Source organism: Cheilinus undulatus, linkage group 20 (assembly GCF_018320785.1).
Source record: "Cheilinus undulatus linkage group 20, ASM1832078v1, whole genome shotgun sequence".
Taxonomy (NCBI): domain Eukaryota; kingdom Metazoa; phylum Chordata; class Actinopteri; order Labriformes; family Labridae; genus Cheilinus; species Cheilinus undulatus.
The window spans coordinates 25,729,746-25,743,472 of record NC_054884.1 but is presented as its reverse complement, the minus strand read 5'-3'; the positions used below and the strand labels follow the sequence as shown (position 1 = coordinate 25,743,472).

At 38.1% G+C, this 13,727-nt stretch overlaps 1 protein-coding gene and 1 long non-coding RNA gene across 3 annotated transcripts in view; one reads left to right on the top strand and one right to left on the bottom strand.

The window, feature by feature from the left end:
- LOC121527867 (carbohydrate sulfotransferase 15-like) overlaps positions 1-13,727 on the bottom strand; it is a 77,036-nt gene that overhangs the window by 34,123 nt on the left and 29,186 nt on the right. The window lies entirely within an intron of this gene.
- LOC121527868 overlaps positions 1-13,727 on the top strand; it is a 55,096-nt gene that overhangs the window by 39,432 nt on the left and 1,937 nt on the right. Inside the window, exon 5 of one of the 2 annotated variants that reach the window (XR_005993448.1) lies at positions 908-1,128. The exons of the other annotated variant lie outside the window; for it this stretch is intronic. This is a non-coding gene — a long non-coding RNA (uncharacterized LOC121527868). Of the gene's footprint in view, positions 1-907; positions 1,129-13,727 lie in introns of those variants that run through there. 2 annotated transcript variants of the gene reach the window in all.

Here is a 13,727-nt window from a genome sequence, read left to right as displayed (position 1 = left end):
TGGGACTGCCACATTATACAGACATACTGGCTAGAAATGGTAGAACATATGAATTTTATTTTGGGTTTTAAGGTAAAATATGATTTTTTGTACAATATATCTTGGGAATATTCAACCCACAGGTAACCCTAGTGACACATATTTGATTAAAATAATGTTGGTGGCCAGTAAAAAAGCACAAGAACAAGAAGGTGGCTTACTAAAGAACCCCCAAAAAAGCGGAATGGATAGATATTGTTAATGAGATATATAACATGGAAAGATGAACTTTTTCCCTGAATTTATGTGTGGACACATTTACTAATCACTGGAGGAAATAGAACAGTTATTTTAAAAAAGAGGCCCCTTAACACAATGTAATCATCAGAATTACATACAAAAATGGGATCATTTAAGAAACGGAGGATGTTAGATGTTTAAACACATAACTATGAATGTAACTGCGGTCAGGCCAGAATTTCCTCTCTCCAGGGTTGCCACCTTTCAGAAAATAAAAAAAGCTGTATTTTTTCACAGAAAGTGGATACTAAAAGCTAAAGATATCCTTTGATCCACTTCGGTTTGGGATCCATAAAGTTTACTGAAAGCTGTAAAGGGTGACTAACAACTATGATTTGTGGAAAAATATGGAGGCTGGAGTTCTGGCCTGTAATCAAAGACAAGTATTAATACATTAATGAATTAATATCAATGCATATGTATCTGGGTTCATGTTTGAGCATGTGAATTGTTTTTCAATGAATGTAATTTATTTAATAAATTATGGAGCAAAGTAATGCCCCCTAGTGAGCACTAATAACCTCAGTAAAGCGATACAAGTCATTTATAATAGTCAGGCTGTCTAAATGTCATTTCTGTGTTTGCTTTATGTAACTAAAGTGACTCTTTGTCTTTGTTTTAATGCAAGGAAGTGACTTGAGTGGACACGGCATAGGAGAACATATACAGGTTGAAAAGAAAACACCGCTGAACCCAAATCCCCTTTCTGTGGTTAAAAAAAAACACTTGTAACCCATTGACCTTAACAACTTTTTCCTTTATTTTTTTTAAATTTTATTTTTGCGTTATGACTGAATGGTTTCATTTCTGTGTAAGTCTGTGCTTTTTTATGTTTTTCTATCCATTTATTTACCCTATATTAAAATGTAACCCAATAAAAAATAAGTTACAAAAAAAAAGTACAAAATGAATAGTAAGTCCTTAGAATAACTGAATATTTGGTAGTTTCATCAGGGTCCCTGATGAAGGCATAATATGCTCATCAGACGTGCTGATCATGGATAACTACTCAAAGAGGCATTCACAAGTACTCTTCTCTGTTATCAACATTTTATTTGGTTTAAAGTAAACAAGTAAACAAGGTAATGTCTTAAACTGTAATGCTGGCTCTTGCTAGCTTTAGCATCAGCTTATTCAATGCTTCTGTTTCCACTGAAGATGCTTTTTCAACGCTTCATAAAACGATTGCAGACTTCTGACTTTGACATTTATCATTGTCTAAGTTTCCCTTTCATTAAATTAGCACTACATGGCACTATCGATAGTTCTGATATTTATCGGTTCATTGTTGCATCCTTCCTGACATCCAGCATGTAACATAGGACAGACATGGTGATGTCAAATGCTAAAGGTCTATGAAGGAAATGATGGAAGAAGCATTTCCTTTCCAAATTATAATTCAGTGATATTTGATTGATTTGTTTACCAGCCAAGCAACTATGAATTTATTAACAAAATAATAGCTAAAACAAATGGGTAAATCAACATGCTTTATGAATTTAGAATGATTTCAGCTTATTTTCCTTTTTTTGCATCATTTTCTCACCTCTCCAAAAACCATTTAAAGCCTTAACAAATGAAACAACTCCAGGGGGAACAAGACTGCCATTCTCATTCAGCTGTTTTGCAAATTGGGGTATCATTTTTAGTTTGTTGCTCTTTTTCTATTTTGTTTGAAGTTATGATGATTGAAGTAAAATATTCTTCCAATATTAAGAGAAGGTTTTTTAACTTTAAGAAACATAAGGTTCACATGTCCTTCAGAAGGCTACTGTGAGTAAATTTTGACACCTCTATGGTTTGCTGGTACATCAGTAAATGAGATTAACCACTGCTCCTACTGCAAGTAAATCTACATTAAATTGTACAAAAAGGACTTTTGCTGTATCTGTTTAGAAGAATTGTTTGCCATTAGCCAAACATTGAACTTAAAGAGCAGCAGTATTTTTATCATACCCTCCAAACAAGTCATTAGAGTAATGCATTTTGGGTGTTTGCTCAGACATTGCAAATGTTGTATCAACAGTTTTTTATGCACAAGTTCACCAAATCAAGTAATGTTTATGTGCTTTCTGTAGTTTAAACTGTCTAAAATGGTGTGGGGTCTCACTGTGGCAAAGTTTGTAATGTTCCAAAGTGATGAGAGTGTTTAAAGAGTTAAAGGCTTGCTTTTAGCAGATGAGGACAATACTCTGTTCTGTCAAAGCATTAGGAGAAGACTGCAGTTTTGAGGGTTTTACTGTTAAAAGCCCATGTAGCTGCCATTAGCACTTATTGACTATGTCCTTGTCACGTCAATGGCAGTTATTGAAGGGGTTATTCGAAATACATAGAAGTGGGAAAGGGTCATTAGGGTCAGAAATGGGAGGGCAGAGAGAGAGAGAAAAAAAGAGAGTGAAAAGATGAAGAGAAAGAGACAGGAAAAAGGCACTTTGTCATTGACGAGACAATGTCACTCTCAAGGGAAGCCGCATCTAAATCAATCAGTCAGCTAACTGTAGCAGTGGGCGACTGGCAGCTTGACAGATCCGCTCTATTCATAAAGCAAATTCGTTGCCCCTGTCCATCAAACATGATGAAATAGCTAAACTGCAGCAGAAATATGGCTGGAGGGCAGTGGACACAAAGGACACAAGGTTGCATCATCTACCTTGAGAGCTGACAAACCTTCAAATGATGCTACAAAAAGCAGATTTGAACATTTCCTTTACTGAGGAGTACACTCAAAAAAATAACTTGCTCAGTGAACGTAATAAAATTATGGAAAGTATTTCCACCCATGTAAAATGCGTTAACTTAGCCATAAACTATTTTGTTGAGTGACCTAAATGTAAATATGTTTGGTCAACATGATGTATTTGCGTTTCTGTTACTTACTTACCATGGTTCAGGCCAACTAGATTTGTAAGGGTAAATGTAACACACTGATGTAATTTGTTATTAATCTTGGGCCATTTAAACTTGTATGACATTGTGGCAAAAAAAAAAAAAAAGTTTGATATTGTGACAAGCTGTGATGAGGAATGGATTGCCACAATATGATTATGAGTAACTTAATTTAATAGGGTAGTTACAACTACTTTTTAAAATAGTACAGTTACATGAATAAATTGTGCTAATCCAACAAAGCAAAGTTGCACATTACTGCCACCTACTGGTCTGGAGTTGTAAGCAGAGGTGATTTGCAATTTAAACTCATTGGAATTAGGTTGTGTTAACATAAATTAGTCAAGTAAATTTGAAGTTTTTGCATGTTATGTTAAAACTACATAATTTGAAAATTTTCAACCATAAAACTTGATTTTATATAATAGAAGCTACATGGTAGACTTAGGTTCATGTAACAGACACCCATGTTGTTGTTTTTTTTTTTTTTAGTGTAGGGGTGTGACGAGATACTTATCTCACGAGACAATGAGATGAGATTTTGGCCCACAAGAGACAAAAAGAGACGAGATTTTACACTATTTTTGATTTTGGGAAAAAATATATGAGTGAAATATATGTCCTTTATACAGCTGAAAGTCATAATTGCAAAACATTCAGATCTGTTCAGAAATATTCAAACTAACACCTTTTGGACTGAATAGGCTATCAATGCTTACACACAGTTTATCTTGTCTAACTCTGAGTCAAACTGTACATTTTAATGCTCTTCAGATCAAACCTTTCATTTTAATAGTCTACTACATCTTTATTTTAATACACTATGCTCTCATTGCTACAATAATAACGATAATAATAAAAGCATTTAGATTATTTTGAAAGTAATTTAAAAACTATTTACAACAGACTGAAATATAAAGAACTGCATCAGTAAAATCAAACTATTTCTCATCCTCTTCAAGGACACCCATATTTAAAACACTCTCTAAAGAAATATTTCTGTCAATAGCATGTTTGTTTTTTACAGTGTTTTAGAGAAATAGATTATTTTATTGTTTTTTGGTCTTTTTCCTCATATGAGCTTTGACAGTGTTTGACACGACGGACAGATTAGTGTGTGTGTTAATGTGTGTGCGTTGGTGAGCGAGTGTGTGTCTCTACTCTGCTGTCAGACAACAAACAGGGCTCGTTTAACTGGAGCTGGAACTTTACTGTTGCAGTAACCACGGCCCGTTGCGCTCACATGTTAAGGTTCTGATTGATTAAACGCACAGCCAACATCTGATGGACGTGTGACTGACAGACGGTGAGAAGAGAAGGAGACATGACGAAGCAGCGACTGAATCAGAGTTAAAAGTCACAGATACCGGCACTGTGAGCAAGTCTGCGCGCATACGCAGAGACCGCACAGGTTTCCAGCAGCGGCATTTAATCATTTCACACCGTTATGATAAATATATTATGGATTGCCAGATCATGCGTGGCCCCAGGTAGCGCACACGGAGGAGGGGGTGGGGGTTGGAGCTGTGATGTTAATAGGTCACGGATCAGCTCTGTATCTTCATTAGATGGCAAACCAATCATTTTAAAGTGTCCAGGGCATCTTTGTGATCTTTTATAACTTCCAGTTACCTATTGCTTTTTTGTCAGGAGAGCGGCTGCTCCTGGTGTCTGGGCAATATTGATCTCGCGAGATGATTTTCACCCCGACGAGAAATCTTGTGACGTTTTGATCTTGTCACACCCCTACTGAGGAGGCATGTTTACCACATTTATTTCTGTACTTCAGACATGACAGCTTATCACTGTCGGAGATATAAGTCTGTATTCCTTGTGCATTTTTTGCTAACTTTGGTTTGTGGAGGGGACATGATTATCTTATAATGTGTACCCTATTCTAATGACACCATTCAGTTGACTGATACAGTGCAAAGACCTCTACAAAAAGCTAATATAACAACTAATTAATTCAAGTGAATTCCAATTTCTGACTGGCCAAATAATTAGACAGTGAGTGAGTCATTCTGATTGGTGTTCCTTTTCTAATAGGCCAATGAGAGATATTAAAGAGCCAAGTGAAACAAGAGAGCAAAGCACTTGAAGCTGGAGGATAATTTATCTAAACTAATTTTTCAAAACTGGCAACCCAAAGCTTTTTTGTTATTCTGGGCTTTTCTACTGGAAATCAGTAACATTATAGATTATAAATTAAAACTTTATACTCTCTTAAAAGAAATATGATTAGCTCATGGAATCTGAAGTCAAAAAATCCAAACTTTGAGTGTCATCTGCTGGAAAAGATCAAACACATTAAGCACTCAGATAACTGCAATTCAGTGTGATTGTAATTAACTTCAAAGATGCTCACATCGGTGGTAATGGCCTGCACGCTGTGCTGATGGCTCCCTCTCTGTGAGGGGGAAATGGAATTGCAGCGTCTGCAATAACTCATCGGAGGGAGACCTCGCCGTACTGTCTGCACTGTCATTCACAGACACATTAGTGAGTCAGGCAATTGGGAATATCTGTTTCAAGTCTGCTAAAATTCCCCCTACGAGCTGTCCATCTCTGCTTTGGAAAAAGGACTAATCAGAAAAACTGGCAGCTAATTGCTGTTCTTTTCATCTCTGCTGAACAATTCTTTTCTGTGTTCATCACCGTCAGAATAGGATTATTGATTAATTTTGAAAAGGTACAGTGTTGATGGACAGATTTCTGCCTTTCTGGTAATGTGAATGTGAAAATTAACTTTCTTTGGGATTGATTGTGAAAAACGGCAGCTCAAAGCTGTGTGTTTTCTACAATCACTTGTTTGTTGATGATCAATACAAACCACAGTCTTTGAATCATCTACTCCCATAATTTACGGTGACAGTGATCATTACACCTGACTGAAGAAACAGTCAGTGCAGCTGAGAGTACGTTTTCCTGCTTCTTAAAATCCCTGTTATTCTGAATAGTGAAAATAGACTGCATAGTCAACTGATGGGGCTCTGAAACTTATCAGAAAGGCTTCCAGTACTGTCAGAAATGCTCACTGGGTTATCAGCATGGACTGACTTGTTAGCCTGGCACATGTTTCACTTTGAAAAAACTAGCCTAAACATTTGTGATACATTTTATAACAGCACTAGTCACTGTAATTTTAGAGAGGGAGATAAGGGTTTGTTTCAGGTGAGTAATCATTTAAAAATAAACTGGAACTACAGCAGTTAGGGTTATCTGTGAGGAATTCAACTGCAAGACAGTCAAAGTACAGTGGTGGGTCAGGAAGAAGAGCTGGGGTGGATATTGTGTTCACAAACATGGGAGCATGCCGCCAAGTAAACTTGGTCTCCAAAAGCTGATCAATTCATCCTTGAGTCAGAGTAAATATTTGTGCATGGTGAAGAAAACCTACCAGTTTATCCCAAAGATGTCATATTCTAAAGCAAGAGATGAACATGAAGTCAAATACCTTGACTTTTGACCTCTAAAATCGAATCACTTAATCCTTGGGTTGTGGTGGACATTTATGCAAAGTTTTAAGAAACTCCCTCAATGCATTCTTGAGAAATCACGTGCACAAGAAGGGATAAATGTCAAGCCCAATGACCTTTGACTTATGACCTCCAAAATCACATCAGTTCATCCAGGGTAAAAATTTGTGCAAAGTTTGAAGAAAGTGTTCTTGAGATGTTGTTTTCACGGGAATGGCTCATACAGTTTTAGCTTCTGTTTCAGTGCCAGGTGTAATGAGACGTGTTTAGTGTTTCAACAAATGAGTAGAAAACTAAATACAGGTAAGCAGACGCAGCGCAGTTACATTAACATAAAATCCTACCAGTTTGTCTCCGGTTAGGTTATGGAAAAGTCTGCTTCCCAGCCAGGGTCTCTCATCCCTTACCTGGAGCTTAGTGTACCTGCTCTGTATTTTTTCTATAAAACTGGAATCTGGACTTGCTAGCCAGTGGTACATTGGCTCATACATGTCATAATTTTTCATTAAAAAAACATTACAAGGCTGGAAAAAGTACATCCCTTTTCTACACTGTCTATCCTGTTTGAGGTTGCAGGGGGGTGGAGCCTATCCCAGCTGTCATTGGGTGAGAGGCAGGAAACACCTATGGGGAATTTGATTACCAATAAACCTAACGAGCATGTATTTGGTGTTGGGAGGAAGCAAGAGGACACGGCTGCCAAACTCTGCATGATCCAAATGCGTGATTCAAATGTAGCTCAAATGCTACATCTAAACTGTTATGGCAGCTGCCCACCAGTCGTAGCCACTGTAGTTGTTCTTACTGACTACTGCCTTGCTGCTACAATGCGCTTTAATCCAATATAAACAACTGCTAACAACTTTAGCACCGATAGCACCTTGTAGGAACAGAGGGATTTAGCACTACTTTGACCAAAACAATGGGAATTAAGTTAGCCATAAGGATGTGTCAGGTTTTACTTAACATATAACCAAAGTGACAATATTCAGGACAATGCTGACAGTGCAGGCACTGCTAACTTTAGTCACATTCTGCAAACTAACTTTGCACTATTGCAATGTCATGTTAGTTGACTCGCATTGGGAACATCACTAGTTTTTTCTATTTGCCAACAGACCATAAGAGGGTCAGACGAAAGAGCTTGGCTCATACAGAAAATCAGACTATCTTTTATCACTGAGTGGTGTTCACACAGCATAGCAGCTTAAACTTCACTTATCTGCAACAGGAGCAACAAGCGGATCAGAGGTTGTGTTGGAGTGTGGGAGGCAGAGGAGTGCTGTATGAGGTTTTTCACAAATTGAATCAATTTGCTCAAGCAGGACTGATCCATAAAAGGACCAACAGCCAATGAAAAATGATTAAATCTTCCATGGCATTCGAATAACTAGGTACACAATTAAAAAACAGTTTAAATCACAGATGCGTGGAGGATGAAATCAAGATGTCATGGACTCAGAGTGAACATTCATGATGTGCAGTAAAAGACATTAAAAAGTTCAGAGGAGGTTACAAACAAGAGCTGTAAACAAGAGATTATCTCTGATTCATTGTGCAGGTTTGTACAGTAATGCACAACACATCTTTGTTATGTTGTCCTAATTGCACTGTTTATTTGTGACAGTAGAAAAGAAAAAAGTACAAGTAGGACGTGCACAGAATAAATTAGCTGATGGCTTGTTTTTAAACACAGAGCCAGAGAAAGAGACAAAGTAATGCATAAGGCGTTTTTAGCTGCATTGAAGGTGTGGAAGAAATAAAACATGAGTTAAAAATGACAGAGCGGACTAAAAAACCCTGCAGAGAAGACACTCTGGAGGCCTTGAGAATGGAACGGCACATTCTGTCCACCGAGTCCTTGTATGCAGCTGAACAGCTTTCAACCTCTTCTCACGGACTGACTCCAAGCATCCACTGTCATACTAAAGAAACAGCCTGTCTTTCAGGAGTGAGCCTTTTTGCAGCCATTTCCCCCTTAGGCCCACTAACAGATCCTCCCAAATAAGCAAAGAAGTGAAGAGTAAACACATAATGACTCTGGACTGTAAGCACAATTTCTGTACCGCCTGCAGACTCGAGCAGTTTCCCGTCTTTCTCTACACAAACAACTGAAAAGCTGACTGTAAGAGCTAAAGGGCATTCAACACGCATTCAGTGTATCTTCTCCCATCTGCTCATCTGCCCTGTAGTGACCTCCTTGCATTTCCATGAAGCAGGAAGTGGATTTTGGTAGAAGTCCACCAATAACACAGGAAGTACAGTCGGGGCATTAGACGAAATCCGATGGAGTACAAAGGATGTGTCAAGGCTGTGTCAGCATAAAGAAAAAATGGTTTTCCACTAGAACACTCATAATAATTAAAGTTCAGCATGAGGCCACAGTGAGGGTAGTACAGCCTCAAGAGTCAGGCTGATATGTGACTTTGATGAAACTTTGGGATTGGATGAAAAAGGATGGTGATAAATGACTTCTGTGTCGAGGCTGTTTTAAATTAGCTGCCTGATCTTAAAGTGAAATGAGTTTTTTATTTTGCAAAATGTAAGCAAGTGTCATATTTATGTATATCGTCTGCATAAATATGATGGTCTTGATCAACCATCATATGCCGTCATCACTACTGTCTTTGCAACTGTTCATGAGTTCATAGGTCAACAAGGAGGCAGGTCATGGCTACAAAAGAAGCACTTTGTGTGTGTGTGTGATGCTGTTGTTCTTGTGCAAAGAAGGAACAGTTGTGGACACATCCATATGCATCTATGAATGTGATGACATTTTTTGAAAATCAGCCCAGTTAGCTTTGCCATGCTAGCTTTGCTGTATGTAAACAGAAGACATGCCAGTCTTGTCAAATTGTGGTCGTTGTAAAGAGCGTCCGTTGTTCTCTGTGTTCATATTCTGGCCCAATGGATTACGATAGGCTGGGATGACATAATCTGGCCAAAATCTGGCTTCATGTTGTTTGATAAAGTTTTACGTAAAAAAACAAAAAATTGTCTTTAAATGTTGTTTGCAATCACATGACCCAGAATGCCCTTTGGAAGTCAGATCATCAGGAACAGCCCTTAGGAATGAATAGACCCCTTTAACATCTAAAGAATTCCTCTTTTTTTTTCCCAAATATGCTTTTAATTGAAACCGTGGTTTGCTATCGATGGAATAAACCTTGTGAGGTGAGCAACTGAGCCTGTGCTACTAAACAGCTCTTTAATGGGGGCCACCGTAGCTCCTGTTTGAGTGCCAGTTTGAACCGAAATGAACCAAATGAAGAGCCGTTAGGGAGCCAAACAACCAGCTCTACTGAGCTGAACCAGATGATCTTAATCTCTTAAAAGAGACCAATTTTCTGTGATGAAAAGGTAGGAGGTTAGACGGAAATCAGCTGAGGAAACATGGGCAAGATCAGAGTTTAATGTGCTAAAACATGGCAAACCTGCACTAAACCAAACCAGACCACTTTTTTTTTTTTGGCCTTTTACATTTCTACCTTTGGGACACAAAAGTAGCTTAAGAATTAAGAATGTTTTTATTTTCACATTCATTCAACACTTGGCATAGTCCCTGAGACGCTGCTGTTTGTATTACTTTCATACATTTAATGGATATGCAGAAAACTATCCACTATTAAAAGAATGACAAAGTACAAATAAGAGTCTTGAAGGTTATTACTTTTATTTCTCCCACTCAGCAGGCAATGTTCCCTGTAGAAAAAATATTGATCGCTGCATTTAACAGTAAATTAGTTTTCTCTGTGAAGAAGACATCTCAGAAAATTATGAAAAAGAAAAGAGAAAAATTGAAGTGTAGTTCTTGTAAAATCCTTAAAATCTAACAGTCTGGTGTGTTTGCAGCGTATCTTTAAGGCATTATTGTAACGCTTTTTTTCATATAGATTTTTTACCAAATGCCATTTTGATTACTATATTGTTCCTGCTAATACTGATAAAATAAAAATTGTAGGACTTAACTGTGGAGTGTCTTTTTAAACAAATGCAATCGATTGGAAAAAGCATCATTTGTGGGCGTAAATGAAGCGAGAACCAAAGCAAGCTACTGAGGCGTGAAATTAATCCTCACTATGGCTCGGGAGTGCAAGAAAACACATCTGGAAATTGGCTTGCATTGAACTACATCTCAACAATGTAGCACAAAGGCTCAGCGATAATAGAGCAAGCAGGCGCCCTATGACCTGTCAAATATGTCACTTCCTTCTTCAGCGCTCCCCGGGGGCTGCAGCATGATCTCATCATGTAAATCACCACCATAAAGCACAAGCAAGAAGAAAAGATCAGCGTTTAGAGCCCATTCATTCTCTGTATTATCCAGGGAGAAGTCATCCGTCACATTCCCGCAGATCACACACGCTGCTGACCAGAGATCAGGATCTAATCTTCCAGGAAGTCGGGCAGCAGAACCCCCCAGGAGACCTGAGGACCTGACCGTGACCTGACCAAGGAGCTACCGGGTCAAATTATCACCGCAGTGTTTGGGACACAACCTCCGCTGTGAAGAATGGCAGAAAACGTGACCTCTGCTCTGGATTCATAACTGCTACTCAGTCCCAGTTCAGCACTTTTCCTCCTGTCTTATCTTTTATTCATTATTTTAATTTCACCGACGGCCTCCCACAGCCGGGCCGCCTTCTGAGGTGGATAAGTGCTTATGACAGTGTGATTAAAAGTGCAGAAAAACAATAGCTGCCATTTAAATTATTGATTGCGGTAATGGATATGTTGTGCAGAGTGTCTGGTGCTCAGAACATATATGAGGCTGACACAGGATTTTAATCATTAGAAAAAAGGTTTAAGGTCATGTCTTTAAAGCAGAACTGCTTCATAGTAGTAAATGATGATAATTTGATCTGAGAAGCTGAATCTTTAACACAATAAATAATCAAGGATCTCTGTGTGAATGAAAAGGAGCTTCAGGTTTGAGGGGCATATGCAAATCAGCGCTGCGTTCACTCAGCAGCTTCCAATGAATAATTTATCAGGATGAACTTAGATTTGTTGTGTCTGTTACTTATTATCCAACTTTAGAGTATGAAACCCTGATGAATTCAAATTTCCCCATTCACCCATTTTCTCCCCGAGATTCTTTTATTATAGATCCTGTTTCTTCCACATCTTCTTCTTAATATTTTCAGCTTTATGCGTCATTGTTTCAGGGGTTTTTCTCACCATGTTGATCTTTCTCTTTGCTTGTGAAATATTCATCTCTTTTGCTGACATATTTTGAAATCTAGGTTTAAAAGAAGATACTGAAATACATAAGCCCTTTTGCACATAAACTGTCAAATTGAGGACATTCATGATATGATGTTTCACATGCAGCAGGAGATAGTCCAGTTTAATCCTGATGCACACTTCATCTTCAAATCTAGGCCAAAGCATACACTGTAGGTTCAAGTAGCCCTGTACCTAGACAGAAGCCTTTATGGACAAAAGTATTCAGACACCTGACCATTACACCATTGTGTTCAAATACATGTACCTTAAGATGGAGTTGCCCACACTTTAGCAGCTAAAACAGTCTTCACTCTTCTTGGAACCTTCCACCTCTGCTGATGTCCCCTCTCTCTTCTGTTTTTCATTAATTGGAGTTTAATTAACCACTGCTCCAACTCCAACATGATTTAATCACCACTGAGAATGTGGAGTTTTGACTGTTTATTGCAGTGCTCCGCAGACAAACCACTGCACAAGTTTGTAGTGTTCCCAGTGAGGCAGGGGGAAAAGCTGTAGCTTTCTCTTTAATGCCCACTTTTGTAGGGACAGCTGAGGGCCACATATTACTCATTATGTTTTCATTTCTTTTGTTTTAGAAGTAGTGGCGGCTAGGGGTGGGACAAAAAATCGATACACTGAAATATCGCGATACTTCCTGGCGTGATATTGTATCGATATTTTAAAATGCAGTATCGATATTTAATTAATTAGCTAATTATTCACTTTGTTGGTGCGGTAGTTTGTGGTGTAATTTCACCCCCTGACCGCTAGTTGGCGGCAGGCATCACTAGCTGGCAGTTGACTCTTGCCTCTTCTCTCTTGAGACAACGAGATCACACAAGACTTCCGTTCTGCGTGAGCCGGTTGCTTGTACCTACCCAGCAGAGCGACCTCTGCTGCATTCATAGTGGATGTGTAGACTTACTTTGGCTTCCAAAACATTAAAGACAGCACAAACTTAGACAGGAGTTAGACAGTCGTTTGCAAGATATGCCACGCCAGAGTAAAATACTGAGACAACACAACGAATCTACTAGTTAGGCATCATCGCGTTAGCGCTACAGCTAACGGCTAACGTCAACAAACAAGCCCGTTGAAGCTACCGCTGGTCTCTACTCATGCAACCATAATCACAGTCGTATTATTTGTAAGGACCTGTCCCATGTAGTATCGTTAAGAATGACGGCTTCGGTAACACAAGAAAGAAATACTGGCCTGTCACGTCATGCCCTCCGCAAAACACAGTCCATCAGTCTTAAAGCTGGACATGACGATCAGCTTGTCTCCCATAATCTCCCTCCGCAAACACGTTATGTGATGACATAAAAAACTGATAAAATATGAAATATAAAGGATTGGAGTACATTCACTCTATAATAATTTATTCCCCTTTTCTTAAAGAAAAAAAAATCACGGTAGCATTTTAATTCAGTGCAACAAATGGGGAAAATCCTCATCTTCAGATTGAACAAAGATAGGTAAAATGCGAGATGATGCAGGACTATATATTTTTTAAATAGCTTAATTCTACATTGTTAAATTCGATATTAACTTAAAATTACATAATTAGTTATACATATATATACTACATACATATGTATAGACTTTATGCATTTCATATTCAGTATTTAGCTCAGTCTGTGTCAAATTCTGTGAAATTGATACTAAATTGTTGTGAATAAACTGAGAAATCCTGCACTTCACAATTTTATAACTATTTTGTATTCTCTAGTTAGACATTTTGTGATATATCGTTATACAAATGTGATGTGTATTTTTCCTGATATAGTCTGTAGGCATCATTATCATTCATCTTTTTCACTGGTGTTTAAAAAGCTAACTAAAGATTGCAAA